At 44.6% G+C, this 25,632-nt stretch overlaps 1 protein-coding gene across 1 annotated transcript in view; it reads right to left on the reverse strand.

The window, feature by feature from the left end:
* The window catches only part of Grap2 (GRB2 related adaptor protein 2), a 39,036-nt gene extending 22,967 nt beyond the window's left edge, over window positions 1-16,069 (reverse strand). Inside the window, exon 1 of the mRNA XM_005322231.4 lies at window positions 15,756-16,069. The gene's annotated coding sequence lies outside the window, so the exon portion shown is untranslated. The remainder of the gene's footprint in view (window positions 1-15,755) is intronic.
* Between the last annotated feature and the right edge of the window lie 9,563 nt (window positions 16,070-25,632).

Here is a 25,632-nt window from a genome sequence, read left to right on the forward strand (position 1 = left end):
GCTCCTCCTAAGTTGCCTATGAATAGCCAGGGTTTCCATTTTATGTATCTCTTAAAAAGAGCAATTGCATAAGGCCAAAAAGCTAGGCAAAGATTCGGGCTTAGGACCCCGTGGAAGAGAGAGCTGGGTCCTAAATTGAATCAGCAATACCACTTCCTATTTTGCCGGGAAGATCTCTAATTTGAATACTTGCCCCAGTTTATGTTGTAATTCAGATAACATACTATCTTGCAATTTTATAAAGACAGAGAGAGAGAAAAAAAAGAGAGAAAGATTGCTTTCTATAACTTTTGCTGGTCGCATATTTATCAGGACATTAGCCACAAATGTAATTATCTTGGGTATGAAGTGAAGGGCATAGTGAAGACTTTACAGTTTAGGAGTTTGGCTGAAATTACCAAGAGAAACTTAGGAAAAAATGTAAAATTATACCAGTTATCTACTGTCATATAAAATACACACTTAGAACAGTCTTTTCTTATTTACTTTGAGAAAGGCTCTCACCACGTTGCCCAGGCTGGTCCTAAACACCTGGGCTCAAGCCAACCTCCTGCCACAGACCCCCAAGTAGGTGGGACTGTGCGCATGTACCAGTGCATCTGCAGGAACCACCATCCTTCTGTAGGATAGGTCAAGCCCCTCTGGGACACAATCAGGGACAGCAATCCCTCGCCTTGGAACTGACAGGCAAGGCCAGCTCAATTACTTTTCAGAAATAGGAAATCTTACGCTACCAGGAAAAAAAAAAAAAAGCAAAACAATTATAGCTAAGCCCCACTGTACACAATAGGAATGTTCTTGAAAATTATTATGAAGAGAGTATTTGTAAATGGAATCATATTAGCATGTATTATGGAGACTCATTCTACAAAGAAACCCTGTGGTGAATCCCCTTATCAAATGGAAAGGGAAATTTGTTATGCAAATAACTGCCTTTTAATTGATCTGTTTTAAAATCTGGGTTTTAACAGGCATTGAATCTTAGAGCACACCTGTATATCGGCTCTGGATCCCCATATGGGGACCAAATAAATATGAGTTTTCCCTGTTCTCAATTCCCAAACGCACTTTGAAAACTATTGAGATAGAACATTCCACCTTGGAGAATAGACCAGGGGTCGACAACCCTTTTCTGTAAAGGGCCAGAAATAGGAAATCCTTCTGGCTTGCCGAGCTGTACGGTTTCTGTCGTCAATATCGAACTGTGCTGTTGTAGCCAGAAGGCAGGCTTGGTGGTAAATGAATGGGCGCAGACTTGTTCCAATAAAACTTTACTTATAGACACTGAAATTTGAACTTCTATGTAATTTTTACATATCACACAGAACTATTATTCTTTTGTCCTGCCCACTCCCCCAACCATGGAATACGGTAAAAACCATCTTAGCTCAAGGACAAAAATACACAAAGGACTGGATCAGGCCCACTGGTGAGAGTTTGCCCATCTTTGCTGCACATGTTTACATCTCTATCCTGTTTCCCCTAGTGGTTTACAAACTTCCAGAGGGGAGGGTTGCAGCTCAGTGGACAGCGTGAGCTTCGGAGTAGATGGACCTGGATTTGTTTCTAAAACGTGCCATTTGCTTCCGGGGGTGTGCTATCATGTCCATGAAGTGGGAGCAGCCATGCTTACACTGTGGGGTCGCTGGCATGAGTGCATAGACCCTGACGCATAGTAGGAGTCCCGTGAATGGTGGTTGCTGTCATTTACTGGTAGATTTCCTGTTACTTCCATCCAGTTCCTAGCTGAGTGAACGAAAGCATGACAAACGACCTGTCATTAGAGTTATAACTACAGTCCATTTCCGCAGGGAAGGGACAGCAAACAACAGGACCTACTTACAAGGATCAATGAATTTCCCACTCAGAGGTGCCACGACTTTTTAGCAAATCCTGCCACAGATAATGAAACACACATCCGCACTAAGAAGTCTGATTTTTTTTAATCCAATAGAGGGCAATGGTGCACCCCCAAACTGCTGACTGCAGCTTCTAACTTTCCTTTGCCTCTCTGAGGCCCATAATCTTTATTTAGATAGGTTTGGTGATTGTCCTCATTGTCCCTTGTGAGTTTTAAGGCACATAAACATTAACATTTCAGAGTCTAGCACCTATAAAACAGAGAATTGCTTAGGTGGAAGAGAATTAGAAGTCATTTTCTCCCACACATTTTCTAAAGCTTAAATTCCATCTGAGCATCCTGGCATGGTGGTCCCTATTCATCTCAGGGTGACAAGCGAGTCCCTTACTCTGCTTTTGACTCTGGGTTAATGATCCTGGGTTGAAACCTCTATTGTGTGGTTTTCTTTTATCTGAACCTTACAGCTGTGTTTGGGGCCTTTCTGACTTAGTAGGAATTGGATGTAGGCACAGGAAACAGAAAGGTTACAGATGGCCCTTCCTGAACATTTTTAAGCATAGGATAGACACCTACTTCACAGTTCACCCACCAGCCACTGCTTAAATATTCTAGAGACCCAAACCAATCTATTCTGGAGAAGTGAGGGGGTGGGGGAAGAAAGGCTGGAAGGCTGGGCCTAGCCAAGAGAACGAGAACTGGCCTTTCCACATTTGGGGCTCTCAAATGACAACATTTTTGTTTCATTCCATACCAGCAGAATTTCTGCTTGCAGGACCCTTCCTAATCAGCTGGCCGCTGAATGTCTAACAAGCTGCTGAATGTCTAACAAAGCGTACATATTTCTTTACTCCTCCTGCTCTTTTTTTTTTTTTTTTTTTTTTTGTGGTGCTGGGGATTGAACCCAGGACCTTAGCGCATGCAAGGTAAGCACTCTACCAACTGAGCAATATCCCCAGCCCTATTCCTCCTGCTCCTGAATTAACATCTAATTCATCTCCTGCAGTCTTTAAAATAGAGACCCTCAAATTCCTTTTGAGTAAGATTTGATTCTGTTTTTTCTGGAGACTTGGATCTGAGGCCAGGCACACAGGGTGGGGTGGGAGTTGGGATGGCAGCAACTACAACTAGCTCCTGTGGGGCCATCTGGGTCCTCCCCACTTGACTTTTAGCAGATCAGCCTGCAGGTAGCCATGGACTTGGCGTAGCCATCAAAATCCTCTGCTTTAGGAGATTTGCAACCTTTGCTTATCTGGATCTCTCAGAGACTCAGCGCCATTTCTTTTTGTTTCAATATCCCAGGAGAATAAGACAGCCCTTTCAATAGGACAGGTGCTCTCTCCAGGGGATGTAAACATCTCTGATTTTATTGCAACCAAAGTAAGCAAAGATGAGCAAAACACACCCACCAAAACATTTCTGGTTAGTTGGCTAAGATTCTCATCTGCTCTAAAAGCCTATCATAAGTGATTTTTTTGCATAGGACATTCTTATTTTTCTCTTGTCCTCAAGTGACTCATTATTTTCCCCCTCCTAAGCCCCAGGAAAGCACAAATCTCCCATCATGAGTGGCAGGGTGGACAAATGGAACTAGACTGGGCCCTCTGCAGCATGTCCGAGAACAATAAGTCATTAGTGCTGGTCTGCTGGTGCCAGTCTCGGAGACCCTGAGGAAGTGGCTTATGAATAGAAGCCACCAGGGTGCTCCCTGTCTCCCATCCATTCCTGTCCTGTGCGCAGGTGTGTTCCCCAAATAACAATTCATCCTCTCATGCTGCTTTTCTTCTGCAGAGAGCCGCCGACAGAGCTGTCTCTGATGACAGGCAACTAATGGGCAGCTGAGTTTCGAGCAAGATTCTGAGCCACGTGCAGGGGAGGGTTGCTTTTTCTTCCCTGTCTGGAAGGGAATGAGGCTCAGCCCATGACCCCCATGGCCAGGGTGGCTTTACCTGCCCTGACCTCTTACTGCCTCTCTGCCAGTCTCCTCCCACACATCCTTGGCCAAGATTTTAGCAATTCAGTCAGACCTGGGATCCCCAGCTCCTCTGAACTCTTTGGTCTCAAGATCTCTTCCTAGTTCCCAAATGGGGACCATCTCCTCAGTTGGAACGCACCTGATTTTCAGGTTTGGAAGCCAAATAAATATATTTTCCAGACTTGTAGACAAACTTTTCACTACTAGAGAGTCCCTCTAAATCCCTTATATCCTTATTTAATCAAATTGCTGTTCCGCGGGTCCCTGCCTGTCACTGTGGATTATGGAGATTTCATGGGTCTCAAGGATGACTTTTTTGTTTTTAATTAGCTCCTTTTTTTTCCTGCTTATGACTTTTTTTTTTTTTTTTTTTTTTTTTTTGGTGGGAGGTAGTTTGTGAGGGGGGAGGATAAGAAGGAAGAGAAGTAGAAGAGGAGATAAGTGGGGGAGAGTGTCCCCTGCAGGTCCCCTCTCTTGTCCCGTCTTGTAACTTGAGTGATAATAGAGACAAAGCCTAGATCGTTGTTTTCTTTTCCTTCTATGGCCTATTTATTGCCTTTACTCTTCTTTAATTCACTCCAGTCTAGTTTATATAATTGACCTTTTTTTTTAAATTCAAGGCTTATCACATCAAATCTCATTTGTCCTCAAACTTTTTTTGAAAGAAAAATTTTTTTTTAAAAAATGCATTGCACCCAAATTCCACTTTTTTCCTGACTTACCACTGTGCATGGTGAGGCTGCCCCACAGTGGAAGGCTGCAGGACCTGGGTGTTAGACCTGCTTTCAAGCCTCAGGTCGTGCTGTTCATTTGGTAGCCAGGGGACCTTAACCTCTCTGAGCCTCAATTTCCTCTCCAGGACTTCAGAGGGCAATGCTCACCCCATGGTGTCACGGGGCAGTGCGTGCAGAATGCCTAGACATCCGACCGTCTATTCCTCCGAAGCATTTTTGCATTTCAGTGATCTACCAACATTTCTCTCATAGAGAAAAAACAAATTTCAAAACTGTTTTAAAAGAGTGTTAAATCCACCAAGCATATGCTTCTTTTCAGCTTTCAAGCCCCCACGTCCTCCTGCTTTTCCTGGGCAAGGACTAGCTTTCCTCTGCTGGCGATGGCACCTCAGCTGCTGTGTTATCCAAAGGTGCGACCCCACCCGGGTGATCAAGGTGGCCCAGGGAGTGGGGAGAGAAGATGGCGCCAGCTGAGGGGAAATGGGGGAGGGGAGGCGAGGAGCAGCACCCTGACTTGCTTCCATGCACTGCCCTCCACCCTGAGCTCAGTCCCCAGGTTGGTGACTTTACACAGGAAGCACCCGGACAGTGCAGGAGGGAACATGCTGCCCAAGTCTCGACAACATTTATTTATTATTATTAATCACCATTCACGTTTTATAGATGAGAAGTGGAGGGAGAGAGGTTAAGAGTCCATGTTGTTGGCTCCTAAGGCTGTGTGCTGTCTTTCCTGTTTCACCTGGCCTCTGTTGACACTCAATGACAAAACCTGGTACTAGTTCAGGATAATTGCTAACAGGCTTAGGCCCTTTGAACCTTCCCGAGCAGCTGTCCTCTAGTGAAGGAATTGACAGCAGCAATTCTTACCCATGAACTTCATGCCCATTACTTCTTGGTCAAAGGGGCAAAGACTGTAATAAACCTGGTTGACCTTGGTCCAAGCAATCAAGTGTTTTAAGGCAATTGCAAAAATGGGAACCAATGTCAGTTCACGAACTTACAAGCTGCTGCTCCTCCGCCTCTTCTTTTCTCTCAATGTCACCCTTTTCTTCCATCATCAACTTTCCCCACAACGTGTTTCCCAAATTCTTTCTTTTTCTCCTTGAAACATTAAAGACTTCCCCTGAATCTAGTTTGAAAAAGTGATGTCGAAGATACTTCTGTTTTTAATACTCCTGCTCCTCTCTTGTTAAAATGACACCACAAACACTTCAATCCAAAAGAACAGAAACGGAACACCCAGTGTCCTCGGGCCCCCTGGAGATGTTGCTCCCAGCCCTGCTCTGCAGAAAGACTGAGGTTGCCCTGGCTGGTTCCTTGTTGTATCCTTATTGTTTCCTGAAGCTATGACAACTGTCTACAGACACGCCATGAGCCCCGCCAGCAAAACCAAACACAGATGAAGCATTAAAAACACCACCCAGAATCAGAAATCATTTCCTGAACCCTATCAGAAGGGTGGGAGGGGAGCCAAGTACAGAGAGGAGGGTAAGAAAGAGACAGACATTTTACAAAATTAGCCTCCTTTTTTTTTAACTCTCCATTTCTATTCACAACATGATCTCCCTTCAAATACATCATTGGGATTTTATGGTGGCTTCTTTTTCTTCTCTTCCCTTCTGTTCTCTTCATGTTTGTTTTTATCGATTCAAGCTCTGAATGCTCAGCTTATTTATCATAAGTTTGAAAGCCTCCATCTTTTTGCTGTGTTGTCACCAGAGCTGTGACATCTTTCACAAATGCTGCATATATGCTTGGTGTCCCCTGTCCTTTTCCTTGACATCTGAGCCCGGGGCCATGGTAATTCTTACTTGGGCAAAGCACAGAAAGTGTAGAATAAATGACTACCTGACCGAAACTACCTTAATCTTTTTGTCACTTTTACTTATGTTCCCAAGCCACGGTTTATTACTGGAATGCTGGTCATTTTTTTTAGCTCCAAAGCGTGCAAAAGTGAAGATTAACTCCTAGGATCACTTATCGGGCGGTAGTCGATAAGTCTATCCCTGAAAAGTTAGAGGTAATGACATTTTTAGGGAGCAAGTCACAGGTAAAGGTACAGTTGGGCTAGGGCACTAAAATTTGTCAATCAAAGGGAGATATTGTGAGTTCCCCTCATCCAGTGAATAATTAGAATTTTCTTGTTTTTGGAAAATTAGAGATTCCTAGCTCAAGTTGGGTTAAGCTTTTTGAAGACCATGTTTTTCTGCCCTTTCTCTTTCCATGGTGCCAGGAATTGAACCCAGGCCCTTACCCACTGACAGGCAAGCATGCCACCACCGAGCTAGACGCCTAGTTCCAGTTCTCTTTTTTTTTTTCAGTTGCCAGTTTTGGTCAAGAGAGGCCTCAAATCCTAGGTTCTCAAAAATGGAAGTTGTTCCCAAAGCTGGTGGGTCTTTCCCTAATTCACTGTGCTGAGCTCCAGCCCAAGGGCGACTCCGGAGAGGGGATTGGAAGGAGAGAGAAAGAGTGAGTTAATGGCTTGGCGAGCTGCTGATACTGGACCAAAAGGCCTCTCCTTTCAGTATGAATTCGGCCCTAAGAAGTGACAAGCAAAAGTTAACTACAGCAAAACCCTCACACTTCTTGTTTCTAAACTTGAATATCCCCAGAGTCCCCCACCCCCCACTCCTCATCTCCTGGTCCTTTCCTTGAGGTCTTAGTTATCGGCTGTGCTCAAAAGGCATCGCCCAGCCTGAACGCCACCCTGCAGATGTGGCCTGCGCTGCAGCACAGGACGGTTGCGGGGCCAGGATGGTTGCTCAGGAGGCCCGCAACCCAACAGCAGGAACTCCGGCTCAGCTGCTGCCGCCAAGCCAGGCATCTCCACCCCTGTGATGGATTTTTGGACTCAAAATGCAGATCTCTCCCCTGCATGGAGCCTTTCTGACTTTCATCTTGTTTTTATTCCTCCCTTTCAGCCAATTAGTTGCTCAGCCCATAACAGTTCCTTGGGGCCTGAATTTCTACTCTGACTCCCTGGTTTTATCTTTCAACTCCTTGTCCAGAAGTGAATTTCCTGCCTTTTGGTTCTTATTTCATAATAAATAGACATTGACTTTGGAGCCAGGCATAGCTTCCTTCATGCACCATGTGGCCACCGGCAAACTGGCCCTCTCTGGACTCACTTTCTTTACCTAAACTCTCCCTGGAGGGTGACATTATTTTGTCAATCAGCGTCCTTTGAGCAGCACTACAAACCCATCAGATTAAGCATCTTCATTCTGTCCTCTATAGTTGCTTGAGAAGTACAACCAAAAGCCTTGCTGAAACCCAGCTGTGCTGTGCCATGGCCCTGTCTTTCTGTGCCAGTCTGATCACCCTCTGGGAAAAGGAAGTGCACTGTAGCAGGGTGATCTCCTCCTTCAGGACCGAATTTGGGGAGATGCCAAGTGGAAGGAATTCATGTGCTCTCTTGCTTTCCTCCTTAGTCTTTCTGTCCCCTCTCCTTGTCCTCTTTTCTGAGCCATAGAATTTCTTTTTGTCACGCCTTTGAATGGGTTCTGTCACCTTACCATGCCCCTATTCTCCCTCTACCTTACTCCCCTGTTTGTGGAGCAAAGACCTCTGTGTGTTGAAGCCTCTGACACAGACTTTCTGAGGATGATTTTCCCATTCAGAATTGTCAGTCACGTTGTCATGTGACCTCCCAAGCCACTCAAGCCTTTCTTGTTGTCATGCCAGGCCTTCAGCAATCTCTCCCCAGCCTGTCTTTCAAAACTGACTCCAGAATCCACCAATGCAATGCAAACCCGCCTTAGGGAAAGGGAAAGGCCTCTCACGGTTCTCTAAGCGCCCACCTGCACCTTTGCTTCGGCTCTGGCCCCCTCACCCCAGTATGTGTGGGGCTGTGAGGTTGTTCCCTGTACAAAGGCCCCTGGCTGAAACTGTAATGGGGGCTGAAACTCATCTGTTGTTCTTCTAACCAAGCTGTGTGTCTTGGCGTGGGGCTGCATCTGTCTAGGTTTAGGGGCACATTTTACTTAAACCAAGGTACATGGTCCAACTTCAATGGCTCCTTGGGCCTTACTTGGGGCCTGCTCCCATGACATCCTGTGGTTTGCCACTCTTTTTCTTCTCTGGGGCTTGATGTATGTACCCCTTGCCTAGTGCTGTGGCTATGTATGTGGTGTGAGGGGACAAGCACCTGGGCTTCAGAGCCAGGGTTTTCCAAAGTTCAAACCATGGCTCTCCCATCAGCCATCTGGGTAACACCAAGCAAGTTAATTAGGCTCTCTAAGCCTCAGGTTTTTTTAGTGTAAAAACAGGAATAATAATACCACCTGCCTTTACGTGTTCCTGGGAAGAAGATTTGAAATATCCTCCTAAACCACTAGCACAGTGCCTGACACACAGTAGGTCTGCAATACTCATTAGTTATTGTTATTTTAATGCATATTTTCTCAGTAACAACTATCCAAATGCATAGTTCACAGGAAATCTGAATGGGGAAATCCACACCTTGCTAAGTAGGGTTTCTAGATGAAATACAGAATACGCCATTAAATGTAAATTTCAAATAAATAAACATAAAATTTTAGCCTGTGCAGATCCCAAATATTTAACCTTCTCAAAGTGGTAGACCAGAGCATTGCTGAGAAAGACAGCAAGGAGTCATTTACTTCTTTCTGCACTGCCCCCTTTGCCTCACTCAATGCCTGTCGCACAAAATCTCTTCCATGAAAACCAGGGAGTGTGGTAGCCTGGAGGATCAGATCTGCAGTCCTAGAGTGAAGTCTTTAGAGTTTTTTTCTGTTCTTTCTCTTTGTGGTGCTGGGGATGGAACCCAGGGTCCTGTGTATGCTAGGCAAGTGTTCTACCGCTGAGCCGCAGCTCCAGGTTTTATAGTTTCTTCTGCAGGTTGTGGTTTGCATGCAGAAGTACATATTCTCATTCATACATCCTGTGAGCACAAAATGTCATACCTCCTATTTTTTCTACTGTCTTGTATGATTTGCTACTTTTAATATCGTTATGGGTCAAAGGCATGTTTTTGCCATTATGCATTCTGTAACACTATGTGTTTTGATAAGTAGGTTTTATATATTTATGATTTTTTTCAATCCACAGTTGTGCCAAAGCAGGAATCTCTGTCCTCTTAACAAATTCAGATATTTCTCTTGTGCTGGGTGAAGTGGTACATGCCTGTAATTCCAGCAGCTCAGGAGGCTAAGGCAGGAGCATCATGAGTTCAAAGCCAGCCTCAGCAACTTAGCAAGGCCCTAAGCAACTTAGTAAGACCCTGTCTCAAAATAAAAAAATCAAATGGGTTGGGGATGTGGCTAAGTGCCCATGGGTTCAATCCCCAGTACCAAAAACAAACAAACAAACAAACAAACAAAAACAGATATTTCTCTTGTGATTATTCTGGCATTTCATGTTGTTATTTTCAAATTCATTATCTACTTCCTATACCCATAACTTGTCAAATTTTTCTGTGCTTGGCATTTGGACCACAGTATAAAATTCCTGGGCACTAGTCCCAGTATATTATTAGTAATCCCATCACATAGTCACCAGATTGGCCTTTGCCTGTATCACCCAGGTACTTAGTCCTGGTGACAAATCATCCGGAATTGGTTGGTGACATCATCCTTCCTTCATGTGACTTGTGCCTTCCTAGAACCTCCTTTCTTCCTGGAACCATTTTAGGGGAAGTTACTAAACCACCAGCAGTACCAAATGTGGTTCTGCACTTTTCCTGATCTTCTTTTTCTATTCTTTCATTGCAGATCCTCCACCACTGACCACCTGCCCAGATCCTTATCTCTTATTCTGACTCTGTCTGCACCACCAGGAGTGGCAATTTCTCCCTGGGTAATTCTCAGACTTTCTGAAGCTCAGCCTCACTGGGCTCCTGCTCATCCCCTCCCTCCCAGGGCAGCTCCCTATGCTTTATGCATTTGCTCAACAGCCTTCCCCCGGCCCCGCTGCACTCTATGGCAGGCATTATGCGGCACACTGAGACCCAGAGTGGACTAAAGAGCCCACCCCAGATCTTGGGGGGGGGGGCTCACTGTCTGGCTAAAAGGACAACAGATTTAACCAAAGATGTGGGAACCCCCATGGTAAAAAAGCCAACCCCAAGTGACTGAGAAGCATAGGGAGAGACCCCTATTGTGACCTGGGCTGGACACAGGTGTAGGAGGGACAAACAAAGCATTCCAAATGAGGTGACAATCGAACTGAGTCTTGCAGACAAGTAGCTATTCAGAGAAGAGAGCACACATGTCACTCACAAAAGAGAGTGATATATGCAATAGGAGGAAGGGACCCAACAGGTTATTATGGTCATTGTGGACTGGCAGGAGATGGACTGGTGATCAGGGAGGAGGCAGGCCCACAAAAGCAGCGCATAGCGTGAGAGGGTGTTGGACTCCATCCCCAGGGTGGTGGGGAGTCGCTGAAATGTGTGATAACATTCTATTAGGGAACTTGTAGCCTGGTGGCAGAATGAAGGTTGGGAGTCAGAATTACCTGAGGTGGAGAAACCATTGCAGTAATCTTGGTCAGAGTTGACGAAAGCTGAGTTGTGACGGAGAGAGACCATGTTCTTTCTCTCGACCAGGGGCCTTTGCCTGTGCTTTTGTCACCCATAGTACATGGTTAGTCATTTTGGCGCATGTGGTACTTGCAAGAATATGAGAAATACTGTCCCCACAAAGAATCTAACAAATAAGAACTATTATGATATTCAGGAAACTGAGGCTCAAAGAACTTAAATAGTTGCTCAAGTTCCCATGTACAAAAAAAAAAAAAAAAAAGAGCCAGGATTTAAACTTAACCTCTGCACTTATATTCTCCCTTAGCTCAATTCTAGAGAATTCCTATGAATTATCCACCATTTGGAAGTGGCTACATGGCAGAGAAGAGCCTGGGATGGCACTGTCCAGTAGAAGTAAAATATGAGTCACAAATGCAAGCCACACTTGTCATTTTAAATATTCTGATGACACATTAGAAAGTAAAAGGAAATAGTTTTTGATAATGAAAGACCCTAGCCCAGTCAGCCTAGTTACCTAAGGCCAAGATATGAAACCAAGATACCAGACAGGCCATAAACAGGTTCAGGCGCCAGGCATGCTCTCCGGACAACCGGTGGAAGAACAGAGCACCCGAATCCTGAGGCATGAATGAATAAACCGGAACAGATAAGCAGGAACAGAAAGAATAGAATGCAGACCTGTGGTTTTTGGAATGCAGACCTGTACCCCCTAGGTGGCCTATATGCTAGATTTAAACAAACCAATAAGAAACCTGTTGCTTCCCGCGCCCGCGAAACCTGTCCCAAACCCTATAAAAATCTCTGTATCCCCAAGCCCGGTGTGCCAGTTCACCAAAGCTCCGGCTGAGGTTCTGCTGGGCACCCGCAGGCGCCTGTGTCCCAATAAACCAACCTCTTGCTTTTGCAGCCAGTGTTTTGTGTGATTCTCCTTGGACAGGGATACGGGGGTCTTTCATTGGACGGGGGTCTTTCAATAATTTATTTTACTCTACCCAATGTAGCCAAAATACTGTCATTTCCATTGAAATCAATAGTAAATGTTGCTGAGATCATTTGCATTCTTTTCTTTGAAACCCAGTGTGTATTTATGCTCACATAGAAGTCCTTGGGATAGCATAAGACTCCATGACTTCTAGGTTTCTGCTGTGGGCATTTTGGTAAATGGTAGAAGCATTTCCTGATATAAGAGAACACAGGAGGAGTTTGAAATGCTTGTGAAGCTCGTAGGCAGAGACTCCTACTCTCTGGGTAGTTGTGTTTCTCAGCGAAAAAGTCTGGGTAGAGCTAGACATTTGGGGTCTGTACCGGTATATGTAGATGGTTGTCAAAATCCTGAGTAAGAAAGAACCAGCCCAGAGAGATAACCTCAAAGGACTGAGCTCAGAGACACACAGAAAGGGCTGAGGTGCCTTGCCTGGTGGGTTCTTCTGCAGCCCCAGGGGATGGGAAGAAAGGAGGACAAGGTGAGAATGGGCACAGGAGATAGTTTGTGCAGGTGAATGGGTGGGGGAGACAGGAAGTGGGTGGCTTTCTAACAGAATGTTGCTGGTGGTTCATGCAGCCCATTTAATTTTCTTTCTTCTGTTCCATAGAGAGGGAACCCTCACTTTTATCCCTGACAGCTCACAAAATCTACATATGAAAAGAGCAGGACAAGACAAACAAAATGGAAGTATTTGTCTAGCCAGGAATCAAAACCAAGATGAGCACTATTTCTCCATTAGCCACGCCACTCATGCCCTTTTTTCTTCCTCTCACTCATTAAACTTTTCATTTGGAAGTAATTGCAGATCCACAGGAAGTTGCATGTATAGTAGAGAGAGGGTCCTTGCATTCATCACTTTTCCCAATATAGCCAAAATACTGAAATCTGTGTGCAGACAACTAACCATCACCAATGGTGACTCTTGTATAGTATCAAAGCCAGGCAACTGGCCTGGGCCTGGTATCGCGAACTAGGTTTCTGTCTCATTTGCTACTTCCTAACTCAAAGTATCTGGAGTCAAAAGAATCAAAATGATGTAAGAAATGAGGTTCAGCCAGGTCAAGAGCTTTGTGTGTATCCAGGGGATTTTTAATCCCCGTAATGAAATGGCATGCATCAACTAATGAAAAGCCACCTAAACATTCAGGACAAAAGTCCCTTCTTACAACCAAGTGTAATTTGCACAGTGTGATGTTGAAAGCCAGAGGCAAGAGTCGGATTCAGAGAATAGAGGAATTGAAATATTAATTCCTTCAGAGCCCTTCCTCCACCCTTATCAAGATAACCTGCCCCTGTTCCAACCTGTTGCTAAGGTAACCTGTCTCAGGGATTGTCCCTTGGTACAGGGAGTTGTTAATTACGCCCCCTTCCTGCCCAGATCGCTCCAACTTGGCCCCTGCGGCCCATCTGCGTCTCATCTCACAATTTGGCCATCTCACCGAGCATCTCCTGGGCCTAGTCACGTAGGCAGGAAGGAGAAAGATAAGGGGAAGAGAGCAGTACAAGAAATGAAGCCTAGGACATATAAAAAGGCAAAACACCCTTGCTTCTTGGGATGTCAGGATTCCAGCTATGCCCCCCCCTTTTATAGTAACTTCTCCCTCCTCACTTACAAATATACCCCTTTTTAAATAAACCCTGCTTTATATGCTTGCCTCCCCCTGCTTCTCTAGTGTTGTCCTTCAGCATGTGAGGGAGCAGGACTTGTCACCGGTAACCAGCGGTATCAATGTGGTTAGATGGGGCTCTTCATTGTCTGCTTGGCTTTATCTCATTATGGTGAACAGACTGTCTGTGGTCCCCATCAGTATCTACAATGAGGACAACGAGGCGCAGGAGAGAGATGTGCGTTTTGTTTGGCTACGCAGCCTGGCCTTGCTGACTGTGAAACACAAGGTCCAGTTAGGAACCAGGAGCTCTTGGTAGATGGTCACATCGGGCCTCTGTCTACACAACAGAAAACCACTAGTTTAGGAGGGAGCTAGCTTTCAAATGAAGAGAATTTCAGAGGAACCCAGGGCACCTCAGTAAGTGTCAGGGATTTAACTGAATCTGCTTGCTAAACAATCAGACCTGAAGGAGTTAGGCACATTCCTCAAAAGCAGAATCAAACAAAGAGAGCAATGAGAAATCCCTTGGCTTCAAGGGAATAAATGTCAATGAGAAAGAATTAAGCCAACTCGAAGAGCACAGTCCAGCTGCCACGGTTCAGCCAGGTGAATGACCCATTTGTCAGCAGACAGTGAGACAGCTCACTGTGTTTTCACAGCAAGTGGTAATTTGCTAACAGGTAAATACAAAGTGACTTTCTTTTTCCCTTGGAGATACATGAACTCTGGTTCTCAAAAAATAGCATATCTGGCAAGGAAAAAAAAAAAGCCCTAAACCAAAACCCAAAAACAAACCAGGTACTTCATCCATTAAGATTCAAAAAGCAAAGGAAAGACATATTTCTGGTAGCTTGGTAAAAGGGGTTTGGCCTTGACAATTTCTGGGCAGCTAGAGGAGGAAAAAATTGAGCAGGATTTGGTTGGATCTGGATGGCCGGATGCCTTGAGGCAAAGCAATCCCTATAAATGACATTTCTCCTCCCTTGGTCCCTCACTTATTTTGGGCACCTGTATTTTGTCTCAAATGTCTTTGTGTTCTGGATCTGTGTGAACTGTGATCAAATAAAGTTTGGTGGGTTCAGGAAGATAGGCACAAGGACAATTTGTAGTGGTAAAGACAAACTATAGGCTGAAGGGGACAGGCCTGAGGGAAGAGCCTCTTTACCTTGTTATAGCCACTGGGCAGCATCCATGGCTTTCAAGGGGTGAAACTGAATAGCATGCATATGACAGAGGTGGAAAAACAGCTGGAATCAGCCTAGCTCTATCAAATAGTCAAGGGTGAGAAAATAAGTCATGTCTTTGATTGACTGTCCCTGCCATGACATGACTTCTATCATCAATATCCCCTGCAATAATACAATTTGGGTATTCCTCTCCGACCCTGGCCATTTGTTTGGGGCTCAGGAGACACAGCCTGAGTTTTGCAATCTGTGCAGTTGTTTAACTAGACCTTGCTCTCCAGTGTGACAATAGGAACACCACCAGATGTGATTGACATGCGCTTCCTTTTTTCAGCTGTTTAAATGTGAGAAATTCCTCCCGCATCCAGTCCTTTGCAGGAGACTATTTTTATCTGGATCTTTCAAACCCAGCTCCCAGACACATCACAGGAATTCCCACCAAAGTCCCACAAGTCAGTAATGAAACAAACCCACGGCCAGAGGGATCCGCGCACATGCGCAACAGAGAGGGTGGTGGGCCCTGGACCACAATGTTCCCTGCCATCACTTTGAACTGCAGAGAAGCTAAGTGGGGGCAGCGTGGCCGACAGGACAGAATGAAAATGTGCTCAACATCGAATCTGGTTTCTCTTCTCTTTTCAGAAGTGAACATGAAAAAGAGAGAGAGAGAAGCAAAGAGGGAAAATGAGGAGAGACAGGGCCCCTTCTGGGGAAAATGATTTTAGTCCTGAATTCTCTCCACTGTGCATTACACCTCTGGAAGCCAGTGACCGTCTTTGCTGAGCACTGGGTGACATGCTGGGTTTGATCCAGGCTGGAGCCAGGCAACGGGTGGCAGCTTCTGCCTCAATCTTTCTGCGTCTCCCTTCCCCATTCCAATCACGATAAATATATTTATACTCACTTGATCAAGTCAGCCAGACAATGCTCCTTAATTGGCAGTGATCAGGGTTCCAGAATTGCTTGGGCGAACCTGCTGTCTCGCTATCAGGCAAAGCGATAAGGGGTCGCTAATGCAGTCCCCGTTAACAATTTCCAACGGAATAAGAAGCAATCCCTCGACTCATGCATGGCAATGAATTTTCCAAACAGCTCCTAAGAGCCAGCCCTTGAGGAACTCAGACTTACATGAACCTGCCCAGCATAGAATGCTTTATAAATCTCCCCCACCCCCACTCGTGCACATAGAGAAAACCATAGCCACTTCCTTCTGCTGGAGGTTCGTTTGTTCTTTTGCACCCCCCACCCCTTTTCCTTTTATTGGGTTTATGGAGCTAACTGTCATTTTTGGTTCTTGGTTCTCTGTAAATTTCAGGGACATCTGGCGCACAGTTTACTGAGCTTGCTAGCTCTGGTATTTGTAGATATGCTCGCACTCTCTGCTGCGTGTGCATGTTAACACTCCACATACATAATTTATGCATGCATAATTTGGGACTTGAGTGCCTAGGTTTATTTTGACATTTAAGGCTAACTACACAGTGCAGATCCTAGGTAATTACTCAATAAATATTTATGAAAAGAACGAATGCACCAAGAAGGCACAGATAGGCAACTGTCGTTCCTTCATCCGACACTTGAATGTCTGGTAGGCACGAGGCACTGTGCTAGGTGCTGTGTTCAGCGATGAATACCTACAGCCCTGCCCTCAGGGGGCTCTCAACTGAGGGACGTGGGGCAAACACAGACAGGCAATTATAAGGCAAGGAGACCCTGTGCCTGGCAGCATGGAGCTCCAAGGAGGGAGAACTCTGTTCAGCTAAGCAAGGGACTGAGGTCTTGGAGGATGTCCTGGGGTGAGGGACAAACAAGGTTCCAGACCAAGAGGACAGCACAATCCACAGCAGGAGGCCAGATATGAAAGGGGAGCTCAGGAAGGCAGTGTGGCAGGGAGCTAGCGGAGGTGAGATGGGAACTCTGCAGGGAATGCACCTGGGAGCCTTAGAATAGGGCAAAAGAGGGAAGCCCCAACTCTCTCAATTTGGGCAAGCAAATGAGCAACTCCTTCATTTGTCCAAAATGCTTCTGGATTCCTCCAGAATTTACACACACACACACACCTCAAAGCAGAATCTGGACTGCCTCAGGAGCCCTGCTGAAGTGCAGGGAGGAGACCTGAGGGGTGCCTGGAACCAGTCATGTACCAGTGGGGTGAACTGAGCAAGGAGTGAATCTGAGCAAGTGAAGGTAGACTACGAGGGCTCTGTGATTCCTCCCGGCTTTTACAATCCACATTGCTGGGACTGTGGGGCTCACATATCGTCCACACCCAGGCCTGTCTGTCTGCACACCACAGGGTTCTAAAGGAGTCAGTCTAGTTCCAAGCAGCATCTAGTGTCAAGCATCACTGTCTTTCAGGGAGGAGGCAGCTGGGCATGGAGAGGTGCAATTTCCTAGGACTCCTTAGGAAGTACCCACAGGAACGTACGGCATGATGCAGACACTCATCACTCCCAACCTGGGTCAGGGTCTCATGATCTTGTGTCTGAATAAGCACCAGTTAGTTCACAGAACCGGTCTCTGCTAGATTTACCTTCTCTAAATCTTGCATCCTTTCTGCTTAAAAAATCTTACTTTACTTCTAGAACCAAGTCTAATATCCTCAGAGGGGAAACTAAAGTCATTCCCAATCTGCTGGCCACAACCCTCACTTCCGCCATGTGGGGCACCTGGACACTGCATCCATGAATGCTCCCTCAACTCAAATTCAAAGTCCATCTCCTTTAGGGCTGCTGTCTGGTTACCCATCCTTTTCCTGAGCAGCACTTACTGACCATGTCGTTCATGGAGTGGTTGATATTTTGTTTCTCCAGCTTATTTCTAAGCCACAGAGCATAGGAACCAAGCTGCACCCATCTTTGTAGCCTATGAACCTCGCACAGGGTCCCACGCAAGGTAAATATTTGCTGGCAAGTGGGTTTTCGACCCTGTCGCCTCTTGGAGAGCATTGAATAAAATCCATGGAAAGTTTGACGATGGTTATCATGGTTCTCTTTCCCTCCTCCTCATCAGAAGCCTGCAGCCTAAAGGACTTTTTTGTTCCCCCTCCCTCTTCTTGAGAAAGTGGGAACCTTGGAGAGAGCGGTTTGCTGTGATGGTTTTGGAAAAAGGAGAATACGAAGCATCTCTCCCATGAGCCATCAACAGTATTTCACATGCGTTTCTTGGGAGCTTCAAGTTCATCCAAGAATGAGCTTCTTCACAGATCAAAAGGAGCCTACGAGCAATCCACCACGGGGACACCCACAGTGCTAACTTTACAGGCAGAACCATGGCCCGCGCCAGCCTGCAAGCAGGAATGGCTTCACCCCACGTGGCTGCAGAGAAACCCCAGTGACTGACTTAATTTCTGGGCCCCAATGTTCAGTTTTCGTGGTACGTGTGCCAGTGAGCAGCACTCGGAATTTTTCACAAAAGAGGAACTGGCATTAAATCAATAAGGAAAGTCACCATTTCCTCCCTGGCCCGACGTCATTTAAGGAAGCAGAGCTCTGCCAACATGTACAACTGTGCGGACTTTGTAACTGGGCAGTTGAAGCCATCAGTTAAGCTGGCAGCCGTGATTTTTTCCCCGAAGTAGAGCCGCAGGGAGAAAGAGAACGTCTAAACTTCAGCTTCATTTTTGCAAATTGGATCTTTTGGTGAAAAACTGTTTTAAACTCAGGTTTGTTGTTGTTGGTGTTTTGTTTTTCCCCTTTTCTTCCCTAATTACTGAAATAAATGACTGTTTCCTTTTTGCCCACGTAGAAATTCATTCATTTACTCAACAAGTATGATTGAGCCTCTACCAGGAGTCAAGCATGGTTTTAGGTGCTGGGGATGCAGCTGGGGACAAGAGTCAAAGTTCCTGACCTCAAGGAGCATGTGTATGTGTGTGTGTAGGATAAATAAATACACACTCCATCAGCATAGATGATTGAAATACCATCAACATGTTGTATTTTAAAACTTAATGTCAGAAAATTAAGAATCTTACTTGAATGTTAGCTTAGCTTAGCTTGTATGTGTCACATGTATTAAGGGGTATTTTAAAAGGAATAGTTAGAAATAATACTGCTCTTGGCACATGAAGCTGACCTTCCCTCTGACCTTCAGTAGGATATGTGTCTTCAAGGTGTGTTTCTGGGAGATGGATTTGTGCCCACTTGTATTTGCTCACCATTAGAGCACAAGATGGTAGGACACTGACACCAGAAATTGGGAATTCCTTCTGGAATCCACCCTATCTTTTCTTCCTTTCCCAAATCTGGCATTCCATGCTAATAAGAGACTCATTAAATTAAACACTATATTTTTAAAATTAATTAATTAATTATATATATATTTTTTGTGCTGAGGATTTAACTCAAGGTTGCTCCATCATTGAAATATTTCCCCAGCCCCCCTTTTTCATTTTTTATTTTGAGACTGAGTCTAAGTTGCTGAGGCAGGCCTCCAACTGGCAATTCTCCTGCCTCAGCCTCCCAAGTCTCTGGAATTACAGGCATGTAGCCACTGCACCAGGCTAAACACTGCCTTTTAAATTTACCTTAAATGGATGTCCTTCTTTCCCTCACCCCTTCCTGTGGGCAGACTTGGTAATCTCTCTCCAGGGCCCCAACACCCAATTTCTCTTCCTTGACTCTAGGCTCAAACACCCCTGTCCTCTCCCCATCGATTCCAGGTGCTCTGTGTAAAACAGATTGCATCAGGCCACACCTCTGCTCCCACTCCCTCCTGCTCCCAGCCTTCTTGGTCTGGCCCTGGCTACCTGGGTAGCATGTGTCTCTGTGCCTCTTCTGGACCCTGGGCCTCAGACACACCAGCCCCACTCACATAAGTTCACTAGGCCGGAGGACCTAGGAAGTGACCCTAGGTGTTTCTTCTTCCTCGAGTGCCCTCCTCTCTTTTCCCCTACTTCTAAAAGTCCTTTAATGTGGCTCCACCATCCTCTTATCTATGAAGCCTTCCCTGACCTTAATCCCCCTTCTTCTTCCCTTGGATGTCCTGCCTCACCTTCTTAATTGAAGACAGAATCTAGTGGGAGGACACTTGCAATGATTTGTTGACATTCATGTCCTCGTTCCCAGGTTATAAGCTCCTCTAAGTAAACAGTATCTTATTTGTAACCTTGGAGCATAGCACAATGCCTGGCATACAGCAGGTACTCAATAATGTTCAATGAATGAATGATCTATGGTCTCTTCTGGTTTGGCTCATGCCAAATAACACATCTGAGACCTAGGTGGCTATAGCAATATGACAGAGTTTCACCAGCTGACCAATATGGTAAGTAAAGAGCTCAACTTTGCTCTCAGTAAGAATGAGTTTTAGGGGCTGGGGATGTGGCTCAAGTGGTATCGCGCTCGCCTAGCATGCGTGCGGCCCGGGTTCGATCCTCAGCACCACATACAAAGATGTTGTGTCTGCCCCAAACTGAAAAATAAATATTAAAAAATTCTCTCTCTCTCTCTAAAAAAAAAAAAAAAAAAAAAGAGTGAGTTTTAAACATTTGTGCTCATGGGCCACAGAGGATAAGGAATTTCAAAGTCACATTTTCTTTGACAACATTTCTCTGTGTATTGCATCTGTAGCTGGTTGAGAAGTTCAAATAAATGATTAAAGCATGTAAAACAGACCCATTAAGGAATCTGGATCATTTACTGCAGGAAAGAAACTTGGAGGGACTTAATAATGGTTTTTAATGAAAGGAAAGATCGTACTTCAAGGATGGCTAAACATCTCTTTTCCTCTATAAACACAAAAGATGAAGAAATGAGATTGAAGTGTTTCCAAGATTTAAGTTAAAAATGAGAACTCACTAGTTTCTAATGGGATGTGTGGATCTGTTTCAAGTTACTATTAGGAATAACTCGCCTAGGTTGAAGGCTTATTAGAATCAGGCACTGTTCCCGAACATCCTATTATGTCATCTAATCTCCTCAGAACCCATGAGTGCTGTCTTTCATTTTATTATTACTATTTTACAGATGAGAGAGTGGAGGCACAGGGTGGTTAAGAAACTTACCCAGATCACGCAGCTGGTAAATAGTAGGACTAAAATTGTAACCTGGGCTGGCTGGTTCTGCACCCTTCCTCCCTCTTACTCTGCTTTCTGCCTTGTTAAGAGCCTAGATTAGAGGCAGGCCTCCGTGGACAGAGGCCTGAAGACAAGCTCAAAAGAGCTCAGTAGGTTCATGTGATTAGTTTAGAAAAGAAAATACTTGGATATGCTAATAGTCTGTCATTGCTGGGGCATCTAGCTCTTTCGCAGGTTTTATTGCGCGCTCGCACACACGTGTGTGTGTGTGTGTGTGTGTGTGTGTGTGTGTGTGTGTGTGTGGTGTGTCTAGAAGTTAAAGCCCCCTGGTTTGCTTGTTTTTTTTTTTTTTCTTTTCCTTTTTTTATTGTTTTTTATTGCTACGTTGTCCAGGCTGGTCTGCAGCTCCTGGGTGCAGGCGATCCTCCTGCCTCAGCCTCCCACATAGCTAGGACTAGAAAAGCACACCACTGCACTGGGCTCATTTTTCTGTTTTTATCCTGGTGCTTTGGCCTACCAGGTCTTGTCTTTCTAATGAGACAGTAAGTTGTTTTGTTCTTTTTGCCTTGGGCTGTCAGGACAGGCACAGTTTCCCCATACACATGTGTGCGTGTGTTTATAAGACCTGACATAAATCAAATCATATTTAGATATTGTGATTTTTACCTCCAGAGTGATGGAACTACTCGGGGCCTGAAGAGCCAGCATCTTTTTCCCTGTTAATTTTTTGCAAGATGACCTTGTTTAGCTTGCCTTGGGGGCAAACGCAGAAGGGCTGCAGCCAGCACAGAGCAGAGGCAGCTCCCATGCCTGAGCAAGGAAGTTCACGTCTGCTGGGCGCTGAAGCACTTGGGCTGCAGGGGCCTGGGGCTGGTTCAGGAGAACCAGGGAGGCCTGGCAGGAGCCCCATGAGAGGGTGTGAATGAGTCATTAGACTTCTCAGGTTGACTGAGATGGCTTTTGTAGATTTTCTTTGAATTTCGATGCGTTATCAGTGTTCACACATTGGGCATAACAGAGTCGTTTTCTTGATAGAGCCTGGGCTGCAGCAGGGTGGTGATAATATCTGGGGTCAGATGTGATTCTGCAAGAATACGCCAGGCAGCACATGTCCCTGTATGCACCAGGGGCCGGTGGCAGGTAGGCCCCGGTGGGAGAACACAGTGTCCCAGGAGGACATGTCCTTTGACATTAGACACGGGTAAGCCTGGGTAGATAGTTACCAGCTTAGGGCGTCAGAAGGTGCTGCAACTTGTCACTCTTTTGAGTTCATGGTTTAAGAAAAAGCTCTTGCTTTGTAACATCCCCTCAGTAACCAGATAGATTACTGATGATTGTTTAAGAGTTCGAATTCTAGGAGTTCACTTAATCTTTTTGGCCTCAGTTTTCTCATCTTAACACGGATGCAACAATGGCTCTTAACTCCTTGGATAGGATTAGACGGACAGAGCCTGGTGGATGGCCAGCATCACCTTGTTTTCTATGAAAGCGCACATTTTTATTGATATGATTCCTATTTGTCAGATGACCTACTCAACCCTTGGTCAAAATAGGTGTTTAGTAAATATGTGTTAAACACTGAAGGAACTGGAAGAAAGGATTTAGTGAAATACATGTACAGGCACCTGTTCTGACTCCTCAGTAACCTGTGATTCAGGGCAAAGCTGGATGTTGGATTTAATCTCTATGGAGCAATATTTCAAAATAAGAAGAGTGTTCTGCAATTAAACACCTCTGCAGATAGATGGGGATGGAGATGATGTTTTTACAAGAAGATGACAATTCTTTTGCTTGAGAATGGAGTTGGAAAATGCCATGCAGAAAGGACAGGTAGCAGGGATAGTAACTCTAAGCAGAACCAAGAGAAGGATCTAATTAAACCTGAAACTTTGAAACTACAAAACAAATGCTATTTATGAGTCTACAGAAATAAATACATGTAAAAAACAGGAGTCAACTCTCTGACCCGTATTTACCCTCTGGTATTGTTTATTTTTAATAATGACAACTTCAACTTGAAATGAACCAGTTAGTTTAAAAAAAACAGAAAGAAAATGAAAATTATAATGTTTTAGGAGCTGGTACAATATGACAAGAGTATCTTCATGTTAGGTTGAATCATGAAATTGCCACTTTTGGGTTAAAAAAACAGTTGGATATTCTCAATTTCATGTGGTCCCATCTAATATATTTAAGTTAATTGAATTATATCAAAACAAATGCTTTTATTTCCTTACTTTTTATTGTATGTTAACTATGATTATCATATTTAAATTGGCCAATTTTATATCTTAGCCTTCTTGGCCTTTCTGAGTTTCTACATAGTAGGTGCTAAATAAATGTTTCTCAAAAGTCTCTCAAAAGTTAGACCTAAATTTCACCACACTATTTATTTCTGGAACTGCCCTTAAAGCATAATTAACAAAGTGTTAGCTTTGTTTCAGTTTTCATGATCTAGATAAATCCTCTCTGTTCCTTGCTTGGGCAGCACTGGGGAGCTAATTAATACATTATTAATAAATTGTAGAGGCAAACAAGACTCTGCTTGCTCGCACAGCCATGACAAGAATAAATCCAGGTCAGAAATATTTTTGCAATTAAGGGAAGATGTTATTGTCATAATAAGGAATGTTTGTTTATGTGATACTACTCTGCATATTAAAGCACATTCTAGACTGAAGGACGAGGGGAATGGCAGAGTCAGGTGGGCTCTTTCCCAATGGTTTGAATTCTTTTAAATACTTATTTTTCAGTTTTTTTCGGTGGATATATCATCTTTATTTTATGTGGTGCTGAGGATCGAACCCAGTGCCCTGCACATGCCAGGCGAGCGTGTTACTGCTTGAGCCACATCCCCGGCCCTATGGTTTGAATTCTTCAGAGCCCAAGTCGGGCATCTGAAGGGCTCTGCAGTGAGCTAGACCTTCTGGGATCCCAGGAATGAAGCGATCTGTTGGTATTCGTATAATATTTCATAGTAGTTGAGGTTGATTCCAAACTTAGAAGCAAGTAGAGAAATAGCTGAACAGGCAGCACGAGGTGTTTTCAATGCCAAAAACTAAGAGCTCCTTCTCTAGTGGGGAGGGATGGGGACGGTTCAAGAACTGTGACAACACATGAGTGACAGGGCCTCTTTGGACCTCAGTCTCCCCACGTTCGTTTACTGCTGTTTAGAGAATATGCTCATTCTCTATACCATCTGTCATTGCAAGGATAAGTGGGACATCACCTTAAAATGCCACCCATTTCTTGAGGGGGTTAAAGCCATATCTCCAAAAGGTAGTTTGGGGTCTGGTCAACCCAGGACTGTGACAGATGCCATGTTGCATAAGCAGACTTCTAAGAAAACAGAATTGCTTCCATTTTTTAAATAGAAGAACTACAAACCCCTCTATGTTTAGATCCTTCTACAACTTATGTGGGTCCAAAAGAGGGTCTGCAACATCAATGATTTCAATTTCCCCCTCCATGTCATGGGGTTTTCCTAGGGACTTTTTTTTTTGAGCCCAGAACATTCACAATTCTGCTCTCTTTGTGCCATCTAGGGAGATCTCAGCCCCAGTGGACCAGCTTCAACTACAGCAGGGCGATGCTAATTACCTTTTACAATGGTTAGGGCAAAATGTTCCAAACACACCTGAGGTAATAGCTAGTTACACAGCCAGGAGGTCAACAGTTCAATCAAAGAGAGAGAAAAGAGAAATTAGCATGTCTTAAGAATGAATTTGAGTGGTTTTGTGCAAGAGCCCTTATTTAAGTCTACAAAGATAGCTATTTCCCTTTTCAATCACTGCAAACCCAGGATTCCAGGGGAAGTTCTAAGAACAAGAAGCTTCTGGCAGGTGAAGGGGCCAAGGCCTGTTGTTGGGGAAGTTGGCTGCAGTTATAAAGTGGGGTCTGTGCCAAGACTGCAGCACGTGAAATAATTGAGGGGGGCCTCAGGCCACAGATGAAAGAGCAGAGTGATGCTCAGGAGCTTGGCATGGGCGGGAGCTCTGAGCTAGTCCTCTGTCACAGTCACCACATAGCTTCCATCCTCAATGACAATAAATCCCTCACACCAATGTGGATCACATCGTCACCAACATAGTTACAATCTGCTCTCCATAGGACAGTTTCCTGTAAACTATCTGATCTTTTCCCCAGCTTTCCATTAAAAATTATTTTAAAAAAGATTTCTATTGAATACCTAAGAGAAGCAATAAGAAACAATACCGGGCTGGGGATGTGGCTCAAGCGGTAGTGCGCCTGCCTGGCGTGCGTGCGGCCCAGGTTCGATCCTCAGCACCACATACAAACAATGATGTTGTGTCCACCGAAAACTAAAAAATAAATGTTAAAAATTCTCTCTCCCTCTCTCACTCTCTCTTTTTAAAAAAAAAAGAAAGAAAGAAACAATACCCCTTGCTCCTGTTTTAAATGACTGCAGTTATCTTTTGTTTATAAGGGCTTGACCTTTTAAAAACATTTATTGAACACCTATTACATACTTGACAATTCCTCCATGGTTAATTGTTCTAAAGATGATTCCTCAAAAAGTCATCTGGAAAAAAAATTATTTCTTTGCTAAAGTATTAAAATAATAAAACAGCTCAAAGATTTTTTTTAATGTGCTAAAAAGTACTTTTCCTGGGGGGCGGGGTGAGGGGTGGGGGGGCTGGGGTTGTGGCTTAGCAGCTGAGCGCTTACCTAGCATGTGTGAGGCACTGGGTTGGATCCCTAGCACCACATGAAAATGAATAAATAAAATAAAGGTATAGAA

The sequence above is a fragment of the Ictidomys tridecemlineatus genome, chromosome 6, assembly GCF_052094955.1.
Source record: "Ictidomys tridecemlineatus isolate mIctTri1 chromosome 6, mIctTri1.hap1, whole genome shotgun sequence".
NCBI lineage: Eukaryota > Metazoa > Chordata > Mammalia > Rodentia > Sciuridae > Ictidomys > Ictidomys tridecemlineatus.